Below are 24010 nucleotides of genomic sequence, written 5' to 3'. Positions count from 1 at the left end.
CCTCCTCTTCTTCAACCCATTGTTCATCTTGTTCCTCATCCTGTTCTTCACTTGCTGACTTAGTCAGCTCCTCCGGGTCTTTGTCCGTCAGCGGTTGAGAGTGCACATTGATTAGGGTATTTACGTCTTCAGTAGTCATGTCACTGAAGCCCTCTCCTCCCAGTATTTTTCCCAGCTTCATGACCTTATCCACCACAGAGTGATGTATTTCATCAGGACCACTTCTTGCCACAGTTTTTCCAGCTGGCATTCAAAGTCTCATTCTTCATCTCCTTTATGGCCTTTTGAATATTTGAGAGACATGATGCAATTGTGTACTCACGCCAGTACGCCTTTAGTGAGAAGTCTTCATCTGAGTCCATAGCTTCAGTGAGGTTTTGCAGGGTGTTTTGGGTGTAGAGCGCCTTAAAAGCACGAATAATGCCTTGATCCATTGGCTGAATGAGCGATGTGGTGTTCGGCGGCAAGAAGTCTATCTGGACGCCATCATACATCAGGTCGGCAGCATGACCTCCAGCACTGCCCATTATCAGAAGCACTTTGAAATCAAGTCCTTTCTCTGCCAGATAAATCTTAACCTCCAGGATAAAACATTGATGAAACCAATCAGTCATTAGGAGTTTCATGATCCAAACATTAGGTTTGTGCATCCAGTACACAGGCAACACATTCTTCTTTTTGTTTTTTAGGGCTCTTGGGTTCTTGGAGTTATGAACAAGTCCTGACTTTATCATAAAGCCTGCTGCATTCCCACACATGATTAAAGTTACCCTATCTATTTGGGCCTTGAAACCAGGGGCTTTTGCTTCTTCCTTCATAATGAAAGTGCAAGACGGCATCCGTTTCCAGAATAAGCCTGTTACATCCATGTTGAAAACTTGTTCAGGCTTATAGCCTCCTTCCTCGATGATGTCTTTGAACGTGTTGTTCACGTACTCCTCGGCTCTGGCTTTATCCGCAGAGGCAGCCTCTCCATGCAGAGAAACTCTTGAGTCCAAAGCGTTTCTGAAATTTGTCAAACCAGCCCTTGCTGGCACTGAATGGGGTTGGTCTGGTTGGAGAAGCACCTGAAGGTTCTGCTTCAGCGTCGTCATCGTCCTCTTCATTCTCATCACCATCGTGATCATCCCTTTTTGCTGCTAAAATGATCATACAGTTGCTTCGTCCGGATGGTGTTTGTATACAGCGAGATACTCTTTTTCTGAAATCGTTTATCCGCACAGTTAATGCAGACTCCATCCTCACAATGATCTTATTTTAGGAAGTAACCACCCTCTTTGCTGTTTTGTTGAAAGTCATTGATCTGTAGACCTGATATTCTTCTCGTTCTTCTCTATATAGCGAAGCGTAGACTCATTGATCTCGTAATGGCAGCCAACAGATGCATAGCTTCTCTCTTCCACATGTCGAGAAGTTCCACCTTCTCTTTTATGGTAAGCATCTTCCTCTGGTGCTTGGGTTCACTGCCAGAATTCTTAGAAGATGCAGAACGTTTGGGTGGCATCGTAGGGCTTGCAATAAATTCAGTCTTTAAGGAAAATTTCACAAAACACAACACCACAGAGCAAAACTATGCACAGAGATCGGAGGTAGGAGTGAAGTAGACAAGGTGAGATGCTGAACGTATGTGCACAGTGCGGGATAGCAGACAGACTGATGCCACGATTACTGAGCCAATTATTGCCCAGGATACACAAGACAATGCTCTCATTGGTCGCGTTCCATCTCTCAGCCAATTGTGTGCTGTGTACAATCTCATGTAGGCAAACAAGCCCAAGTGTACATCTCATTTTCAGTGTAATGTATGTGTTTATCCGCAAAAAGAGAAATACATACTGTAAATGGTGTGCAGTATTTTATTTCGATTTAATCTTTTAACGTTAGAATTATTTATTATATTTTTTATATACTTTTTGAAAATTTTTAGGCAGAAATCATTAAAATCATAAATACTATGCATATAAATACATATACAGTACCGCAAAATCCCATGATTATCCCGTGATAAATAATTAAATATAATATTTTTAACAATGCTGCAATACAGTGAGGCCGCAATAAGTGAACCGCGATATAGCGAGGGACTACTGTAATTAACAGATGAATCATGGAAAAGGGGCCAGGAAATGACATTCTGCACCTCCTTGCACATATCTCTGGGATTCAAAGGAGGAAGACTGTCATCACTAAACACAGAAATGGGAAGATGTAGCTAGATCCGTTGTCGTCGTCGGCAGCCGTCAGTCTCGAGAGACGATGGCGTAGCTTCTTGAGAGTCTATCTGCACCGCCGAGAATGGCTGTGCAGTCCGACTCGGGAGTGACAATCCCTGCCGCACTTGTTACAGGTGAAGGCAGATGGCTGTTGTTGCTGCTGTAGACGCTGCTTCCGCCTCGATCTTTTCTGGACCGCCTCCTCGTTGCGCGCAACCTCTGCGCGTGACGTACCTTGCCTGACCGCGAGCCTCCAGGCTAGGCGGTCGTCTGCTTGAACTTCCCATGTGTTGAGATTGATGGAGCATTGTGTCATGTCCTTTTTGCAGATGTCTTTGAACCGCAGTTTTGGGCGCCCTGTCATCCTCTGGCCTTCTGCTAGCTTGCCGTAGAGGAGGTCTTTGGGAATATGGCCTGCATCCATTCTTTTGACATGGCCGAGCCACCTGAGGTGTCTCTCACTAAGAACTGCATGCAAACTGCTCATGTTGGCTCGCTTCAGCACCTCGGTGTTGGGGACCTTATCCTGCCAGGTGACATGCAGGACGCGTCGCAGGCACCTCATGTGGAAGCTGTTGAGTTTCCTTTCGTGCCTTGCGTAGGTGGTCCACGTCTCCCTGCCATAGAGGAGAGTGCTGAGTACGCAGGCTTGGTAGATGCGCAGTCTGGTTTTCTCAGTGAGGCTGGAATTGTTCCACGCTCGCCGGTTCAGTTTGGCCATAACTGTGGCTGCCCTGGCGATTCTCCGATTGACCTCCAAGTCGACTGACAGAGAGCTCGAGATGGTGGACCCGAGGTAAGTGAAATCGTTGAGAACCTCCAGGGTGTATCCGTCGATGGTGATGCATGGGGGAGTCCCCGTGCCTTGAGCCATAACGTTCGTCTTCGTCAGGCTGATGGCTAGTCCGAACTCCTTGCATGCGTGGGAAAGGCAAGTGACTAGCTGCTGGAGTCCCTCTTTGGAGTGTGATGTCAAGGCTGCGTCGTCGGCGAAGAGCATCTCACGGATGAGCACCTCTTTGACTTTGGTCTTGGCTCGTAGACGGGCCAGGTTGTAGAGCTTGCCATCGGATCTGGTGTGAATGAAGACACCCTCGCTGCAGTCCTTAAAGGCGTATTGGAGGAGCATGGAGAAGAAGATTCCGAACAGCGTAGGTGCGAGGACGCAGCCCTGCTTTACTCCGCTGCTGACTGGGAAGGCCTCAGAGGTTGCGCCGTTGTAGGACACCGTGCTGTGCATGTTGTCATGAAAGGACATGACCACAGCAAGCAGATGTGGTGGACAGCCAATCTTCCGTAGCAAGCTGAAGAGACCGCTTCGACTGACCAGATCAAACGCCTTCGTGAGGTCGATAAAGGCGAGGGAGAGTGGTTTATGCTGCTCGTGACACTTCTCCTGCAGCTGGCGTAGGGAGAAGATCATGTCCACTGTTAATCGGCCAGCTCTGAAGCCACACTGGGACTCTGGGTAGACGCGGGAAGCAAGGGTCTGCAGGCGGGCAAGAGCGACCCGGGCGAATACTTTGCTGACGACGCTGAGGAGAGAGATGCCCCGGTAGTTGTTGCAGTCACTGCGGTCTCCTTTGTTCTTATACATGGTGATAATGTTGGCGTCTCTCATATCCTGGGGGATGTAACCCTCCTTCCAGCAGAGACAGAGTAGATGGTGGAGCGGCTGTAGCAGGACTGGTTTCCCGCTCTTTAGGATTTCTGGAGGGATTCCGTCGCTTCCTGGTGCTTTCCCGCAAGCGAGGCGGTCGATGGCTTTGCCGAGCTCTGCCGCAGTAGGTGGGGTGTCTAGCTCCTCCATGACTGGTAGGTCTGGGATGGCGTTAAGAGCAATGTCTGTTACGGTGTTCCTCGTTGCGTACAGCTCGAGGTAGTGCTCGGTCCACCGCCTCATTTGCTGTTCTGGTCAGTGATGACCTCACCTGTCTTGGACTTAAGGGGGGCGATCTTGGAGGGGATTGGGCCTGTTGCCTTCTTGATACCCTCATACATTCCTCGTTCGTTGCCTATATCGGCGGCTTCCTGGATGCTTCTGCACAGGTTTAGCCAATAGGTGTTGGCACAGTGGCGGGCGGTCTTCTTGACTTTGTTCCTGGCAGCCCGTAGAGCTTGAAGTGTACTGGGAGTGGGCGTGGCCTTGTAAGCCAGTAGGGCCTTCCTCTTAGCCTCGATCACGGGTTCCATTTCTTCCCAGTGAGCCTCGTACCAATCAGCGTTCTTCCGCTCTTTCTTCCCGTAAGCAATAATGGCGGAGTTGTATATGGTGTCGCGGAGATGTGACCAATTGGATTCGATAATGTCATCTGCCGCCATTCCCTCGCTGAGTGCATCTTCCATCCTGTTGATGAATTGCTGGGTCTTAACTGGGTTGCTAGATAACTTTGCAAATAAGTTGGAGATAGACCTATAACTAGATTATCCTTAATTAATCACACCCTTAGTTAAGTAGTTAATCGTGTTAGATTGTGAACCCAGATTAACCAGTAAGGGAGAAACGGGGGAGAAGGGAAGGGGAGCTAATTGTGGTAGTACAAAACCAGTTTACTTTGTCTGCTTCGCGCCCGCATGCCCCTGGCTGGTGGGGCGCCTGACTCTGCAGACTCGTGTATAAACGCCCTGCATTGCTGCTCAAGTCCTGTGTCCCAGTGTTTTATTGTGAGAGTTTCTCACAGTAAGAACTGTCATAAATTGAGTTGAATGGAAGTCTGACAACTAAGGAATTAAAGAAACCACATCCGTTCAAACTGGTAGGAGGGGTGGAGATGTGGAACGGGCTGGTCCCTCACCCATGTGTGGTGGATAAAAATTTGGGAGGGATATCTCAGGAATGAGGAGTCCCAGCCCCACACCAGGCCCCCCCTAGCTCAGGGTTCCAGTGCCAGGAAGATAAGTCCCCCACAACTTCTGGCTGCAAAAACAAGTGGGGATTGAGTTGGTGGAAGAAACTGCTGGAGCCCTGAGCAGTTCCTTGTAAAGAACCCACACACGGACTCATCTACTGAGACCCGCTCCCTCTGAGCTCTAGCGCCAGGATAGCAGCTTGAAAGGCACAAGTGGCATACTGGTAGAGGGTGAAGTGTCTGGCATCAAGGTGCGTAGAGGCCATTGTTCCTTTCCTAAGCCTTCCCCCCACAGAGTTGGCAGGCTGGTGCCATATCTGAGACTCCATCAACCTGGCTAACACTGTTTGACCCACCTTGGAGATCCCCAGAGACTCCATCCCACCCAAGCTGCTTTTCCATATGGGTGGCTGGTCTTGGCTCTTGCTTTACAACTTCCTAAATCCTCTCAAACAAGCAACAGCTGGCCTCAGTGAGCCCCAGACTCAGCACTAGCAGCAGCCAGCCTAGATTCACATCTTGACTTTGCCTGGGAATCTCCAAGCCCAGCACAAGTAGCAGCCATCTCAGATTGCTTTATAGCTCAGTCAGGGTGGCCCTGGGCAAAACAGAGGTGGGGGCTGACCTTGGCCTGCACCACCAGGGAAACCCCAGGGCCAAAGCACCCAGTGTACAGCTACACACCATTCTGGAGTACTGCCACCCTGCACCTCCAGAGCTGATCCTCCAGGAAGGGCAGAAGTTGGTTGTAAGCAGTTGTTACAGCCATCTTTGTAGCTGACTGGCTTTGGTAAATCCCTCCCATTGATCTGCCAATAGCAACCAAGGCTCAACTACAAGAGGAGAAAGTACTCAGCCCACACAAATAGTGCACCTTGAGTACCTGACTTGCGTGATAGAGAAGGCTGTGCCACTGGACCCTACAGGACACCTACTACATTAGACCATGCGACCAAGACAGGGAGTCATAGCAGCTCTACCAAATACATACAAACAAACACAGGGAGGCTGCCAAATTTAGACAAAGAAACATGGCCCAAATGAAAGAAGTCAAAACTCCAGAAAAAGAACTAAATGAAATGGAGATAGGCAATCTCTTAGATGTAAAGTTCAAAACACTGGTTATAAGGATGCTCAAGGAGCTTAGTGAGGACCTCAACAGTATAAAAAAGATACAGTCATAAACTAAGGGAACACTAATTGAAATAAAGAACAAGTTACAGGGAAACAACAGTAAAGTGGAGGAAGCCAAGTATCAAATCAATGATATGTAACATAAGGAAGCAAACAATAATCAATCAGAACAACAAGAAGAAAAAAGAATCCAAAAAAGTGAATATAGTATAAGCAGCCTCTGGGACAACTTCAAGAGGTCCTACATTCACGTCATAGGGGTGCCAGAAGGAGAAGAGGAAGAGAAAAAAAATGGGAAAGCTGTTTAGAGAATAATGAAAGAAAACTTTTCTATTTGGTAAAGGAAATAGACATGCAGGTGTAGGAAGCACAGAGAGTCCCAAACAAAATGGATGCAAAGAGATCCCCTCCAAGACACAATATAATTAAAATGCCAGAGGTTAAAGATAAAGAGAGAATCTTAAAAGCAGCAAGAGAAAAGAAGTTAGTTACCCGCAGGGTAGTTTTCATAAGACTGTCCGCTGATTTCTCCAAAGAAACTTGGCAGACTTGAAGGGATTGGCAAGAGATATTTAAGGTCACGAAAAGCAGAGACCTATAGCCAAGATTGCTCTGTCCAGCAAAGCTATCATTTAGAATCGAAAGGCAGATAAAGAGCCTCCCAGACAAGAAAAATAGAGGATTTTTGTTCATCTTCACCAAGCCATTATATGAAATGTTAAAGGGACTTATTTAAGAAAAAGAAGATCAGAATTGTGAACAATAAAGTGGAAGAATATGCATATTAACAATTGGATGTAAATAAATTAAGCAAACAAGAACAGATACAGAATCATGGATACTGAGACTTTTTATAGTTACCAGATGGGGGGAGGGTGTGGGGTAATGGGTGAAGAGGTGAGGAGATTAAGAAGCACGGATAGGTAGTTACAGAATAGCCTTGGGGACGTGAAGTACAGTATACAAAGTGGAATTGCCAAAGAACTTATATGTATGACCCATGGACATGAACAGTAGTGGGGGGATTTGCCTGAGTGAGTGGGTGTTGCTGGGGGGAGGGCGGCAAAGGGGGAATAATCAGGACAACTGTAATAGCATAATCAATAAAATCTAAAAAAAATAAAATTATATAAAGAATAGATATGTAAGTACAAAGAAGTACTCACTTCCTCAGCAGTTCCTCCTGATAGGAGATTTTTGTTTTCCTTCTGCTTCACTGTGTTACCTGAATAGATATGTGGAAAAATAGACATGCCTTTGGCTTTGCTGTATTGATGTCAAGGCAATAAAAATCCGTTGCCCTTAGTGGAAAGCCTTGTAGTAGGGGAACTGAATTTTAATTATTGCATTCCACGCAAGGGCCAGGCACGGTTGTAGGCTGCTTATGCTCTTGGGCAATTCTTAGTGCTTTTACACTAGTTTTACAGATGACAAACCTAAGATTTTGGAAGCTTGCCCAGGGCCCCTCAGTTAGAAAACAGCCCAAATGATATTAGAGCTGTAACTTTGGATGCAAGCTATTTGTGTTCTTTTGCTTCTTTACACCAGAATGCCTCCTACCAAGGATTTCAAAATCTGCCGCTCCACATCCGGGCCCCCATGGGCTCCTGTTTCACTTTGCATACAGCTTCCATGAAACCATCCCAGTTCAGGGCTAGTAACTGATAGTGTGAGAAACACTCACAATAAAAAACACCAGGACATAGGACTTTAGCAGTAGTCAAAGCTTTATTCACAGGTCTGCAGGGCTGCGTGCACAGTAAAGATATGCAAACCCCAAACAGAAAAACAAGCTGGTTTTATACTAACGCGAGTAGCCCCCTCCTCCCCCTTCTCCTTCCTTCCCTGTTTCTCCATGCTTGGATACTCTGGAGTTAACAATCTAAGGCGATTAACTAAATTAACTGATGGTAGGAATTTCCTAAATTGTTTGTTGAGCTGTCTAGCTACATTTTCTCATTTCCCTGTGTTTGGTGCTAAATATTTTTCCCCTTTGATCTCAGAGTCTTAGCTGTGGAAATACCACATCCTGACTTGTAGGTATGCTAATACTGTTGACCCTGACTCAGAGACCCCCTACTTCAAGATTTAATTACATTTGTTCTTTGCTGCTAATTATTTCCTACTCTGATTTGAGAGTCACCAGTTTCTTGGTACCTTACAATAGTATTTTTTAGGCACTTTTATTTCCACCACTTTTTTTTTTTTTTAACTTTTAAAGAGGGTTTTGTTAATGTTTCAGTATTTTTAATTGGCATCTTGGAAGTTAGGATTGATTTTTTACCTGTTTTTCTCTATTCTTTGTAGAGATAAAGACCTTATGCCTTCCTCTGTTTATTGCCTTTCAGGTATTGCCCAGATTGTTTTGAACTGTGAAGCAATATTAATTTAAAAATAACCCCATAACCTAGCATAGTTATTTTCAGATTTTAGCATTTATCCTCATTACCTGGAGGTCTTGATAAAATGTGGACTGCTGGACTATAGGTCTGGGATAGGGTTTTCTGTTTCTAATAAGTTTTCTAATATGTGGCTGCCTAATATTAGAACCAGTGCATTGGAGATTTAAAACTCCTTAAATCCCTGTTCCTCTCTACTGTGGAGTATACTATAGCGATTCCCATTGAAAAGCAGCTCAATGGAAACAATGCTTGGGACCTATGTATGGCTTGTATTTCAGAAGACTGACTTGGAACTACTGGTCTAACTTCGAGGATTGAATAGGCTTTCTAATTTTAAGAATTATTAGAACCTTTACTATTTTAACATGTATTATAAAACTGTTGAGAGTCACAGGAAGATGTGTATTCCTGTGTCTTTATGTATGATATTAGGACCTTATTTTTTAAGAAATACATCTCTTAGAACTAGCACTTCTTTGTTTTTTTGGAAAATCCTGAACCAGAACAAAAGCCCTGAACCTGATAATCTCCCACATTAATCTTAGTTTTTACATGGTTACTCCCTGCTTAAGAACCTTCGGTGGCTTCTTGTTGCTTCCTGACCAAATGTAAACTCCACTTTAAAATTTAGGGTCTGTGTTAATAATACCCAGCTTCCTCTGGGGCAGCTTTCCAACCACCTCTCCCTGTCAGCTCACCTTGCCTCTCTGTGCTCCTTCTACCTCTTAAGAACTTGATTACCCCTGCAGGGTACCCTCAGATTACTTTGCCTGGTAACCCCTAGTGAACTGTTATTTTGTATCATGTTGCCTCTTTTTTGTAATTGGATTTAAAGGAAAGACACAGGCCCTTTGATGAGCATCTGCTGGGGTTATGGGTCCAGTAAGGATGGGTTCTCTTTGGGCAGATTTGATATTTTTTTCATGTAATTGTTATGTTTAACACTTAATTGAAGATATACATATGTCTCTGAACTGGGGAATATATTCTGGACCAGTAGACTTTTTAATGTTTGGGATGTCAGAGGTTTTTATGCTTTTATTTATAAGGGACTCAGAAAACCCAGAATTTATTTATGAAAAGTTGTGTGTTTATTCTTTTATATGTTTAAACTTCAATCGCCTTCAAATTACTTTCCATTTGATTTAGTAAACCTATAGAGACATTTTTTTTCCACTGCTGAAAGCAATTTTTGGACTCGTCTTCCACATCGGCAAAATGGTTCCCTTTGAGGACTTTTTTCATCTAGGGAGCCAAAAAAAAAAAAAAAAAAAGGGAGGAAACAAAAAAAAGTCCCTCAGGGCGAGATCAGGTGAATAGGAAGGGTGGGGCATGGAGATCATGCTACTTTTTGTCAAAAACTGCTGACCATTCAGTGGCAATGTGGGCAAGGTACACTTGTAAATCACCCATCATGAAATGGGCAAACTCGTTGAAAGAGTCTTCAAAAAAAATCCACTGAAGGTGAACGCAGCACAACAATGCCACCTGGTACACTGATGCAGATGGGTTCCTAGAACACTCACCTAGCAGGGGAGGCTTGGTACTATAAGGAGCCTGCTTGCCAGACGGTAATTCTCTTTTTTTGTGGGAGGGGGTTCTGCCTCATAAGTAGTTGATTTGATTTTCAGTTCAAACAAGGATTAGTCTTTCATTAGTGTGTGCTGTCATTAGCTACCCTTATATCTTACTACATTTGCTTATTTGAGGGTTTTTTGAGGGGGTGGGTGGGTTTTGGTGCTTGATTTTTTTAAGTGCATTGTCATTTTTCTGTGGTTTGTTATGGTTCTTTCCAGTATAAGGTAAATGGTATATTAAGCAAATCTAGGGGATGGACGGTGACAGGAAAGGGAGCTGTGAGGTTTAGACTCCTTTCCTTTGTCAATGAAGAATCTGAAGTTTATTAAAAAACAACCCATTGTGTCATTCAGAATGCTTTCCTCCGTATTGTCTTTTTCAAGAAAAAATGAAGCACATAAAAGTGAAACTGCTTCATTTCCTGGCCCTCGTCACACAGGCTGTGTCCGTAAACTGTGAAGCAGGCTGGGATGCAATTGAAGCCTGCTTACATAATAATAATGGAGGTCTCATGTCACTCCCAAAGGGGTCTGGGAGTATGTGACCCTAGATATTGTAGAATGGAACTTCTCCTTTTAGGCATGAAGCAGAGTCATATTTTAAAGTGATCATATAATTTAATTATAACTTTTTTTTTAAAGAGCAGGCTTCTCCCCTCTGAAATATGTATGCACACACGTGTTTATGTACATACGTGTGCATAAAATGTGTTATTTTATTTTTTGTCATTGTATTGTGACTTTATCAGTAAGTACCCTAAAGAAGCTCATGCATGCTATATATAGCACTCCTGGTCAGACTTAATTTTTTCTATTTCCAGAAGGAATAAATGTTCAACATCCTGAAAAAATAAATTGGAATGAAAAGTTACTTGAGGTATATGATATTTTAAAATGGTAAAATTCTTAGTGTTTTTATACATGGCTTGTTGCTTAGATTAGTCCTTAATGTTAGCCAAAGCCGTCAAATAAGATTGTGAAACCCTGTGAAAATGATTCTTCCCTTAGTTCATCCTTTATCAGAGTAGCCGTAATTCATTTGCTTCTGCATAATTGGTGATGGGTGGTAAGGTTCTTTGAAACCCAGCGGAAAAGCCCTCAATTGCTTATCTGCTACAGTGTTTGAGCCCCATTTCCTATCCTGGCCATATTGTCTGAATAATCTATTAAAAATGATGTGGGGTTCTGAGGACTTACGGACAAGTTGGAGGTGTAGGTAGACATGCTGTGTCTCCCTCCACTACTAAGAAGGAATACAGCTACCTCAAAACTAGAGACAACCAGAAGTTCCATAAAATGGAGCTGCATGGAAGTCCAACATACAAAGATATAAAGAAGAAATACCCAGACAGGTAGGAGGGGTGGAGAGGATGTGGTGTGGAGGCAGCAGCAGTGTTACAGAAACAAGGGAGTCCAAAAATCCCCAGAGCTTGCAGCTGGGGGATGGGGAGAAGGAAGCAGCTTTTGGAATGCCTCCACATGCCTGAGGCTGGTGGCTAGTGTCTTTCTTTTTTTTTTTTTTTTTCCCTCAGTAAGCATTTTATTGAGATAAAGCAAAAAATAGGTTAACAAAATGGGAGAAAGATACCAAAGATCAAAGATGGTAACACAGGAGCAGGTAGGACTTAAACTTGCCATAAAGGCACTATGGTGTATCAATAAACAGGTCAAAGAAAGGGGACTCAAGATGCTGCTCACTTCTCTTTTGCTCTCCATCAGCTTAATACACCATCTAGTCAGAGATCAACATGTGGCATGTTGTAGAGACTGTTGGATTCAACTCACAAGTTAGCAAGAAACTAAACATTTTATCAGTCAACTGTTCTCAAGTGGCCCAATGCTCCAGTGGTTTAGTTGTCTAATGATGCAGGTCCACAGGTATGAAATAAAACTAGATTTTTAGGAAGCTGGTCTTTGCTATTATTGTTAGAAAATTTTTACAAGTGCAGTAATTTACCTATATCCACTACCCAGCTAAAAATGTGGATAAACCTATTACACGATGTGATATAACATTTAACATGAGGATGTTGCATACTTTTAGAGAGTTAAATTCACCTGGTAATATTCCCCACCCTCTCCTTCTACAAGCGTTTGTTCTTTCCTTAAAAACAAGAGAACTTTGGTCAAAGCCAAGTCTTAAAACTAACTTGTCCTTAAATTCTTAAACACTAAATTCTGAAAAGCAGCAGAGGCTTGCCTCTCAAGTCATTAACTTCTGTTCTTTTGAATCGGCAAAGCAATGAACTATAATTACAGGCACCAGTTTCTTCTCTGAAATTCTGTTCATATTGTAAAAAATAAAAAACCCATTTCTTATAAACATCTAAATTAAAAAGTATCAAAGTAAAGAAAGGTTTCATTATTTAAAATCCATTAATTTAGGCAAAATTGTATAACAGATCGACTACAAAATATTTTATTATTTTTAACTTAACTTGTTAAATGGGCAGATACAATGACCGTGGCAAATCTGATTAACAACAAAATAATTTTATCCAAATTGAATAATTTATTGCTGGTTTGAGGCTTTCCTTGTTTTACACTTAAGCAGAATTTACACTGTTTCCGCAAACAGCAGGTATCAGTATTTAAAGGAATTAATAGTGACCTATTCAATAAGGCAATCATCTTGGTAACAAACTTTTATCGAAATCTTATATAACTTAGGCTTTATAAAAAGCCAACATAATTGAAAAATGGGTTTTCCCTCTAAAGCCTTAAGTATCCAAAGCTTGAAACTGTTTAAATTTAAAAGCAAACAAATAAAACAAAACCCCTGCAGCAGATCCTGCTGAAATACTTAAAAAAAAAAAATCTAAATGAGCTTAATCTTTACAAAAGTTATTTTAGCTCAAAAGCTATAAAATCAAAGTTATCTTAATTCTACAAAGAAGGGAAGAGGTCTTCATGCCATCATTTCTTTAGAACCCCTTCTTTTTCATCAAATTTGCCCACAAATTTCTGTGTGCCCTTGTTTTCAGGAGATTCCTCTTGTAGGAGAGGCCCAGTACAAACATGGAAGAGTAACTGCCTAAGCAAGTAGGAAAGTGTTCCATAATAGTGTGCAAAGAACATAGAGTTCTGGATTAATCTCTGTAACTTGATCTGGACCGTGACCTTGACTTTGAGTGGGATCTAGAACGGGATCTTGAAGCTCTTTTTGGTGGAGGGGACACAGAATGAGCCTTTGAGGGTGGAGCAGGTAGGGGAGACTTGGAATGAGACTGGCTCCTCGATCTAGACTTTGACTTTATATCACCTTTTCCATTTTCTTTGGGGGAACGAGATTGAGAACGAGACCTGCTTTGAGATTTCTCATACTCATCCTTAGACCTGCTTCGAGAGCGTGAACGAGACCCTCGGTCAGATTTGGGCTTCGATTTGCTCTTTGATCTAGATTTCCTGCCTTTTGACCGAGAACGTGATCGACCTTTGCTCCGAGATCTGGATCGGGAGCGACTTTTTGAGACACTTCGTGATCTACTGCGGCTGCTCCTGCGACTCCTACTTCGTGACCTCCTCCTAGACCGTGACCTTGACCTGCTTCCAGAATAAGACCGCCTATGGCTTGATCGAGCTTTATCTTCAATGAGCCTAATATTTCTGCCATTTATTTCTGTACCATCTAGTTTATCCAGAGCACGCTTCATGTCAGAGTAGGAGCGAAACTCAATTACTCCTTCATTTGTGCGTTCTTTGTGAGTATCTGCATAGGTTACTTCACCTGCTTGTCTCATGAAATCCTTTAAATCTTGCCAGCTGCAGTGACTAGAAAGATTTTCTACAATAAGCCTGAATTCTGTACGAACAGGTGGTCCATATTTGTCTCTGCCAGAAGTTCTCCGACTGCTGTATCCACCTCCACCACTGCGGCTTCCGTAGCTGTAGCCGTCGCGATCGCGGCGCGGGCCCCGAGCATGTTCCACGATGACGCGCTCCCCGCAGAGATCCTTGCCGTTCAGCTCATAAACGGCGTCGTCGGCGTCGCGGGAGTCCTCGAACTCCACGAAGCCGTACCCATTTTTAAGATCTATTTCGAGGAGATGACCATAACCACTGAAAAAGCGTTGAATGTCCTTCTCCCTGACGTGGTAGCTAAGGCGTCCTATGTAGATGCGCGGCATGTCCGTGGCGGGGGAGGGGCCCGAGGGCTGACTGTCGAAAGGTGGACTGTAAGGTAGAAGCCGCGATGCGGGTGCCGGGATGTCAAAAGCCCAAACATGCGCCTTTCGCAGCAGCGGAGGCCAAGTCCAGCCACACAATCTAGTGTCTTTCTTATGCAAATGGCTTTAATGCATCCAAAGCCTCAGGCAGATGGGAGGAGTCTTGAACCAGGGGACGGTATGGAGAAAGCACACAGAGCCTACGTAAGGACCTGTGAATGGTCAGAACTGTTTGCAACGCCCACTGCGTCAGATGACGCAGTCAGGGATATATAAGCAGCTGCAGACATTTTAGCTGAGACTCTCTCTGGCTCTCGCTCGTGCTCTCTCTCTGAGACTCTCGCTCTCAGACTCTCGCTCTCTGACTTTCTCTGGCTCTCACTCGTGCTCTCACTCTGGGACTCTCGCTCTCTGGCTCGCGCCCTCGCTCTGGCGCTCTGACTCGGGCTCTCACTCTAGCTCTCGGGCTCTCTCGCTCTCGCTCTCTCGTGTGCTCCCTCCACGTGGCTTGGTGAAGGGGCCTTCTCCATGTGGCTTGGAGAAGGGGTCTCCAGGCTGCTTTAAGAGGCTCTTGCCATGCAGTTTTGAGAAGGAGAGAAGATCCACACGGTTTGCAGGAAGAAGGCAGTTTGCAAGGAGGCTGAGAATCCAGGTGGTTCTGCATTGAGAGCTGGAGGGCACCACAGCACAGAAAGGACCTCCCCAATCAGGATTGAATGATTGGCAGCTGCTAGTAAACTAGCTGAACTGTGTTTGGAAAGTAGGGAAACGGTTTCTCTGACTTTCCTAAAACTAGCCTGGTTTGGAAGGGGAGGGAGGCAAGGATATGTGTTTGTGGGTGTTTTAAAGAGCATAAGACTTAATAACAGAAATCCGCAAATAACTAAATCTATATAACTGTTAAATAAACAATTCTTTTTCTTTTCACCAAACTCTGGTATTGAGAGTTATAATTTTGGCGGCGGGCAATCGGGCCCCTAACTAAAGAGCCCGTGGGTTTGTTTTCAATTGGAGCAGCCCAGGGGTTCTGTAACAGCAGCAGAAAGGCCAGTGCAATCACACATAATAATAGCCTGGAGGGACACCTGGGGAGCACTCCCAGCTCCAGACCAGACCGCGCAGCTGACGGTTCCAGCTCCAGGGAAAATAAAGCCTCATTGCTTCTGACTGTGCAAACCAGTGGGGGTTGAGGGCAGAGAAGAAAGTACCAGTCTCTCGGCAGAGTCTGTTTGTTTAGAGGGCCCCCATGGTCCTAAAATGTCTACAGGCCCACTCACTCAGGGAACCATGGCCACGGCAACAGCTAGAGAGGCACCAGTCCCATATGGGAAGTGAGAGAAGTGTCTGGAAAAGGGACGAGTGCTGAGAAAGCGGAATTGTTCCCTCTGAGACCCCTCCCTCATATACAAGTCCACAACGTGGTGAAATGGGTCGACCAGCATTGAGGAATACCTAAGGCTCCACACTTTACAACGTAACAGGTGCAGTAGCTCTACCTGAGAAACAGAGGCAAACACAGGAGTCTGTCATGTTGAGGAGATGGAAGTATGGCCCAAAGAAGGAGCATATCAAGGTTCCAGTGGGAGAACTAATTGACGAAGTGATAGCCAGCCTAACAGACAAGGAGATAGCCAACCTAACAGATGCAGAGTTCAAAACACTGGTGGTAAAGATGCTCACAGGCTTGACAGATATGCTTGAGTATTGCAAGGGCATAAGGGAAGAAGTGAAGTCTAGGCTAAGTGAAACGAATGAAAATACACATGAAAACAATGCTGAAGGGAAGAAAACTGGGGTTCAAATCAATGATTTGGAATGTAAGGAAGAAATAAAGAGTCACCTAATACAGAATGAAGAAACAAGAACTGAAAAAAAAAAAAAATGAGAGGGTTAGGAACCTCTGGGACAACTTTAAACATGCCTACATCCGAATCATAGTGGTGCCAGAAGGAGAAGAGGAAGAGCAAGAAATCGAAAACTTATGTGAAACAATGATGAAGGAAAACTTCCCAAATTGACAAAGGAAATAGGCATACAAGTCCAGGAAACACAGAGAATCCCAAACAAGCTAGACCCGTAGAGGACCACACCAACACACATCATAATTAAAATGCCAAAGTTTCAAGATAAAGAGAGAATCTTCAAAGCAGCAAGAGAAATGAAACTACAGAGGGGTTCCCTTAAGACTTATCTGCTGATTTCTCAAAAGAAACTTTGTAGGCAAGAAGGGACTGGCAGGAAGTATTCTAAGTAATGAAAAGCAAGGACCTATAACCAAGATTACCCTATCCAGCAAAGCTATAATTTAGAATGGAAGGGCAGATAAAGTGCTTCCCAGACAAGGTAAAGCGAAAGGAGTTTGTCATCACCAAGCCCTTATTATATGAAATTTTAAAGGGATGTATTTAAGAAAAAGAGGATCAAAACTATGAACATTAAAATGACAGTAAATGCACTACTATCAACAACAGAATCTGAAAAAATAAAAACAATGTAAGCAAACAACTGGAATAGGAACAGAATCATAGCTATGGAGATCTTTTGGAGGAGTATCAGCTGGTAGGGGGAAGGAGGAGAAATTGGGAAATGGTGCAGGGATTAAGAAGCATAATTAGTAGGTACAAAATAGACAGGGGTAAGTTAATAATATAGGAAAGGATGAAGCCAAAGAACTTATATGCATGACCCATGGACATGAACTAAGCAGGGGGTGGGATTGCTGGAGGGGAGAGGGTTACTCAGTGGAGGGGAGCAAAGGGAAAAGAAATTGGTACAACTGTAACAGCATATTCAATAAAATATACTTAAAAAAATAATGTGAAGAGGGTGTGGGGGGTTGGAGATGGGTACAGGAATGGGAACATTTTTCTTCTCACTAGAAAAACACTTTACTCTCCATTAAATTATTTTTAAAGCAAATGGAATCTGTAATAGCTGCTTTCTGTTTTGTTTTTTTTTCTAGTTGTTGTTTATGTATATACGTATCTTCAAGTAATTGCCATCATACAAAGGTGCACTTTTATGTTTTCCATTCAGAAGGGGATCATAAATATTGTCCTCTATTTCTATACAGTTTTCCTGATGATTATTTTAATGTGTTGACTGACTTACCCTTGACTCCTTTGGACACAGAGTTATAGTCAGAAGCAAATCTCTGTTTGGCTCTGTTGGTTAGAAAGAATAATCTGGTTGCTTTCTTTTGCCTTTGGGGGAAAAAAAAATTATTCTTTCTCTTTCCCAGCAGTATTATTCGAAAACACTCTTATTGTTATTTAATGAGGTTTTTGTAGTTAATTGCTTTGCTTATATTGATAAGCTAGACTATTTACCCAGTGGTACTACAAATCTACCCTGGGCTCCTTGACCTTTGCCCAGTTGTATTGTAAACAGGGGATGCTACTGTGGACTGGCGCCCACAAGGACTTTGTGTGCACTCGCCAGCGCACACAAAACTGTGAGCATTAACTTGGAACTACAAAACCACTCCCTTCATTAACAGCCTGAGGGGCCTGAGGAAGATGAATGGGTAATTCTGCCTGGCTATATTATGTTCTTCTTAATTGTCCTTCACACGAATACATTGTGTATGTGATAAATACTCTAGTTGTAAAATAGCCTTAAGCAAAATATTTTATTTATTTATTTTTAGAGAGGGGAAGAGGAGGACAAAGGGAGAAAAGCATAGATGTGAGAGAGAAATATAGGTTGGTTGCCTCTTGTATGCGCCTCGACCAGACCAGATTGAACCCACAACCCACTTTCACTTTGCAGATGATACCCAACCAACTGAGCCACACTGGTCAGGGCTAAAGGAGCCTTTATATCCTGTTGTTATGAAAAGTTGTAGAGGACATGGACATTTCAGGTTTATGATAGGCGCAGATACTATGACTTAAAATTGCTGCTTTATGAATATTTACCCCCAAATGGGACCAGTCTGCTTTTTAACACTTTCATGTTGTGTATATTTTAAGAGATGGGGGCAGTAGTCATTGAGATAATACATGTTTTCTGCCTGTGCAAGGTGCCTGCATTAGTGAGGGACTGCTGGCAATAGTGGTGACACTATTGAAGACAGGACATGGTAGGCCTGGCTGCATGGAGCCACCCCGTGGGGTTGGAACAGTGGGTGTTTGTTAGCACTGAGACTATGAGTCTGCCCCACATTTGTTCCTGCTAGATGGTTTAGACAGGTTTAGATCTTCCCTCAAAGAAGTTATGAATAACTTAATTTTCAGAATTTTCGATGAGGGACACAGACCTGTATGAGTACCCTTCTACTATATATCTATATATATATCAATGTTTATATATATGGATATATATAAAATTAATAAAAAAACATAAGGAAAAATATAAGGTAATAACATGAGAAGTTAGCATTTCTGAATTTTGCTGGAACATTTGCTTTTATTTTCCTTCAAATTAAAAAGGTTTTCTTTATAGAGTTTTAGTTATTTGATTAACTCTTGGGAGAGTAACACAGACATGGAAACTTGTCTAGAAGTACAATATAAGAAAAAGAGGAAGTGTTGTCAGACTGTGTCATGAAGATCTTTGCTATTTTAAGCTGAGAAACTGAAGTGTGCACTTTGACCATTACCTCATAGTATTTTATAAAACAGAAAAATTAACAAGGGATATTTTGATTGTAATTTATTCGTGTCATCACCATGGTTAATAGTTTGATGCAAAAAGAAGCAAAATTTTCCGTGTGTCAAATAAAAGTTTAAAATATGGGTAGTTCCCAGCTGCATTTCAGATTTCATTTTTAAGTTTGTTGGTTAGAAGTCCACTATGTTTTCTTGTAGAAATAAAATGTAGTTAAGTTGAGAGGTTAGGCTAGAGAAGCGTAACTGAACTATAATATAAAGAGTTAAGTTTATGGTTCTGAGAGCAGAGCAGGGAACTAGTTGGTACAAGGGTTGGAGGAGATGAATTTTCTTTACTTTTCTTGGTGCAGAACTGGTCCTGTGCAATATTTCTTTCTTTTCTTTTTTTTTTTTTGAGATGACATATATATTTCCTTTATTGTGGGCATTTTTTCTTTTAATTTTATTTTTTGATTTTTTTCAATTACAGTTGTCCCATTTTCCCCCCATTGCTCCCCCCCCCACCCAGCCCACCCCTTCTGCCACAATAATATCCCTCCCCGTTTTCCATGTCCATGAGTCATTTATACATGTTCCTTGACTAAACCCTTCTTTAATCCCCCTTCTCTCCCTCCCCCTCCCGCCTATTGACTGTTATTCTGCTCCTTGTCCTATTTAGTTCGTTTGTTTATGTTGTTCTTTAGTTTTCTGTATTAGGTGATATCATATGGTATTTTTATTTCTTTGCCTGGCTTATTTCACTAAGCATAATTCTCTCTAGTTCCATCCATGTTGTTGCAAATGGCAGGAGTTCCTTCTTTCTTTCTGCTACATAGTATTCCATTGTGTAGATGTACCACAGTTTTTTGATCCACTCATCTACAGATGGGCAGTTGGGCTGTTTCCAGCAGTTAGCTATTGTAAACAGTGCTGCTATGAACATGGGGGTGCATAAGTTCTTTTGAATTAGGGTTTTAGGATTTTCCAGGTATAATGCTAGCAGTGGAATCTCTGGTTCAAAAGGGAGTTCAATTTTTAGTTTTTTTTGAGGTAATTCCATACTGTTTTTCATAGTGGCTGCACCAGTCTGCATTCCCACCAACAGAGCAGTAGGGTTCCCGTTTCTCCACATCCTCGCCAGCACTTGTTGTTTGTTGATTTGTTGATGATGGCCATTCTGACTGGTGTAAAGTGGTATCTCCTTGTGGTTTTTATTTGCATCTCTCTGATGGCTGGTGATGTTGAGCATTTTTTCATGTATCTATGAACCTTCTGAATGTCCTCTTCAGAGAAATGTTTGTTCAGTTCTTTTGCCCATTTTTTAATTGGGTTGTCTGTTTTCCTGATGTTGAGTCGTATAAGCTCTTTATATATTTTGGAGATCAGTCCCCTGTCTGTGATATCATTGTCAAATATGTTTTCCCATATGGTTGGTTTCCTTTTCATCTTGCTGATGTTTTCTTTTGCTGAGCGGAAACTCTTTAGTTTGATGTAGTCCCATTTGTTTATTTTTTCCTTTATTTCTCTTGCCTTAGGAGATGTATCCGTGAAAATATTGTTATGTGGGATATCTGAAATTTTCCTGCCTATGTTTTCCTCTAGGACTTTTATGGTGTCACGGCTTACATTTAAGTCTTTGATCCATCTTGAGTTTATTCTCGTGTGTGGTGTAAGTTGGTGGTCGAGTTTCGTATTTATTTTTTTTTCAACTCAACTGTAAGTTTATTAGAAAGGCCATGAATAGATGAACCCTGAATTACCAGCTGAGGAAAAAATGAAAAAAAGCCCCTGCCTGTCTTGGACCACCCCACAGGCCTCCTTTCAACTCTCTCCTGTGGCAGACTCCAACAGAAGTCAGTCAAAAAGTGCATTCCGGATCCTTCTCTGGGAGCAGCCCACCTTAACTGCAGGGGACCCACTGGAGGGGTGGATGTGGATGCTGGTGCCTGGAGCTGGGAGCCACGGGGCCTTGGTCCTCTCCGCTAGCAGGAAGTGGCTCCAGACCCCCCAGCAGAACAGTACGGAAAAGGAGCTGATGGGGATAGAGCAAATTCTGCTAAACAGCCAAGGGCTCTGGAAGTTGATGCTGGACTGCCTCTGACGTGGGTGCAGATGGCTACAGATAGCCAATCATAGGATTCCCAGGTTAGGACCCCCAGACTGCTCTAAGGAGTCTCAGCCATAGAGAGCCCTAGTGTACTCAGTATCCCTCCTGGGGTTGCACTGGCTACTTCTCCTCCCAGAAAGGCAAATGGATCTTGTAGAAATCCATGATGGTTGATGTCATTTTTCCTTAAAAACGGTAAGAGTTTATACAGTGAATCGATTTCAACCAGCAAAGCCTGAGCTGAGAAGAGTCTGTTCTTGGGACTAAGAAGGCACTTCTCACACCCTCACTGGGGTGATCTGGGCTGGCTGCTTCCTGGGCCCCTTGGGGCTCTGCTCCCTCTGGCCCTGGGACTCAGGCCTACTCTCTCTCTGAGAAGTATGCACCTCCGCTGAGCTAGCACTGCCCTGCCGCCTGGATGCCTTGGCCTCTCACAGGGTGGTAGACGGCAGCTTCCTCACCCGCCGCTGTGCCAGGATAGATGACTTGATGGGCTTCAGCTGAGGGGTGGGCTTGGAGCTGTTGAGTGCAGAGTATGTAGCTGCCATGGCTCCCTTCACGAGCTGTAAGTCTTGGTGGGACAGCTGGCTCTGGGGAATCTTGTCTTTCTGGGTGATCCATGGGTGCTGCAGGACCTGCTTAGCTGTGAGGCGCTGGTGAGGATCCATGTGTAGCATCTTGGACACCAGGTCCTTGGCTCTCTCTGAAACTGTGTTCCAATTTCCCCCACTGAGGGTAAACTTCCCACTGCCGATCCGGGTCAGGATTTCCTCTGGTGTGTGTCACTGGGTCCATTGGCAAATGGAGTGTATCCTGCCAGCATGGTGTACAGCAGAATGCCCAGGCTCCAGATGTCACAGCCTTCATCGTAGCCCTGGCACTTCAGCACCTCAGGTGCCACAAAGCTGGCGGTGTAGCAAGGTGTCATGAGGAGCCCATTCTCAGCCCGCAGCTGCTTGGCGAAGCCGAAGCCACAAATGTGCAGGCACTCAGGGTTCCCAGACTCGTCCACGTATAGGATGTTGCTTGGCTTGAGGTCCCTGTGCACAACTCCCTGGGAGTGCAGATACTCCACAGTCTTGCTGATGGTGTGCAGGACAAAACTGGCCTCCCGCTCCGAGAAGAATTTCTGCCGTAGGATCTTGTCTAGCAGCTCCCCGCCCCGCATCAGCTCTGTCACCAGGTACACGTGTTTGCCATCATTGTATACATCTTTTAGAGTGATGATGTTGGGGTGCTGCCCGTACCGCAGAAGAATCTCAATCTCTTCTGAGGGATCCCGCTTGCTCTTATTGATGACCTTGACAGCATACTCCGTATTCGTGGCCTTGTGGACACAGCGCTTGCACACGGAGTAGGAGCCCACACCGATCATCTCCTTTACCACGTAGCCATCACTGAAAACCAGGTTCTTCCCATGTAGTTGCTGTACCACTGAGTGCAGTGGTGCCTGTATGGTCCGAGGCTTGCTGTCGTACTCCATCATACCGGTGGCCACGAAGCTGAAGCCACGGAACAGCTGATGGGCACCAGCACTGGGGGGGATGCCTGGGGAATCTTTTGGTGTACGGGATGTGAACTCAGTGTCGAAGTAGAAGGTGTCATCAGGTTGTGCCAAGGCTGGTTTGAAGGGTGGCTTGATCTCACGACAGTACAGTTTATTCCAGTCAATGGTGGAGTAGAAAACATGCCGCTTGATTTCCTCTGCCACTCAGGGCCGGAGCCGAGCCGGTTTGCAGGATTCCGCTTGAACAGGGCCCGCAGGAGGCTCTGGGCTTCTGTGCTCAGAAACTGGGGCATGTCTAGCTTTGCTTTAAGAATCAGTGTCATGGTCTCCTTTCGATCCTTCCCCTGGAAGGGCAGGGAGCCCGTCAGCATCTCAAACATCAATACCCCATAGGACCACCAATCTGCACTGTGGGTATGGCCCTGGCGGTTGACGACCTCAGGGGCCATGTACTCCACTGTCCCACAGAAGGAATAGGCCGCCTTCTCATGGTCAATGGCTTCCTTGCTCAGGCCAAAGTCGGTGAGTTTGATGTGGCCCTCCTCATCCAGAAGGATGTTCTCAGGCTTGAGATCTCTGTAAATGATGCCCAGACTATGCAGGTGATCCAGGCCCAAAGCCAGCTCAGCCGGGTAAAACTTCACGTCCTCCTCCGTGAACATAACCTCTTTGGAGAACCGCGTGAAGAGGTCTCCGCCACGTAGAAAGTCCAGAATAAGATAGAGCTTGCCCTCGGTCTGGAAGGCATAGTGTAGCTTCACCAGAAATGGGTGGTTTACATCTGCCAGGATGTCTCTCTCCATCTTGGTCCGAACGCGGTCACGCACTTTCAATGTTGCCTTTTTTAGTACCTTCATGGCATATAGGTGCCCACTGTCAGGCCGGGTGACTTTCCATACCAGGAAGACTTTGCCAAAGGATCCCTGGCCCAGAACCTTGAGCAGCTCAAAATGGGATGGATCAGCCTTCTCAGAGCCAGCCTTGACGTGATGTGTGATGGAGATTTCCTTGAGGACACCCTCATCCTTGGACGGCTGAAGTCCAGCTTCTTCCCCTGAGGCCTGTCCATTCTCTGGGTCCAGCGGCACCAGCTCCATGAGCGGCCAGGGCTCCTTGAGCTGAGCGAGCGGCATCGCGCCGTCCCCGGGCTGCTCACGCTCCTCCGGCGGGTGGGCGGGGCCCGGCCGCACCGCCTCCGGGATCCCGTGGCCCCGGTTCTGCGCCCCCGCGTGCCCCCATCTGAGACCCTCGCGTTGCAGCTGGACTGACCGCGCTGCCACCACCGCTGCCGCTCGAGTTTCATTTTTTTGCATGTCCCTGTCCAGTTCTCTCAGCACCATTTGCTGAAGAGGCTCTTCTCCATTTTATGTTCCCTCCTCCTTTATCAAATATTAGTTGACCATATATTCCTGGATTAATGTCTGGACTCTCTATTCTGTTCCATTGATCTATATGTCTGTTCT

General features: G+C 44.4%; 1 protein-coding gene and 2 pseudogenes across 2 annotated transcripts in view; 1 reads left to right on the top strand and 2 right to left on the bottom strand.

Moving 5' to 3' along the window:
* STK24 (serine/threonine kinase 24) overlaps positions 1–24010 on the top strand; it is a 173008-nt gene that overhangs the window by 12016 nt on the left and 136982 nt on the right. The gene's annotated exons all lie outside the window — the stretch shown is intronic.
* LOC149996211 (serine/arginine-rich splicing factor 6 pseudogene) lies at positions 12567–14317 on the bottom strand (annotated as a pseudogene).
* Positions 20711–23718, bottom strand: LOC149996210 (ribosomal protein S6 kinase alpha-1 pseudogene; annotated as a pseudogene).

Source organism: Furipterus horrens, unplaced genomic scaffold (genome assembly GCF_987537825.1).
Source record: "Furipterus horrens unplaced genomic scaffold, mFurHor1.1.pri manual_scaffold_12, whole genome shotgun sequence".
In the NCBI taxonomy this organism is placed as follows: Eukaryota; Metazoa; Chordata; class Mammalia; order Chiroptera; family Furipteridae; genus Furipterus; species Furipterus horrens.
This window is presented reverse-complemented; position numbering and strand designations above follow the sequence as displayed.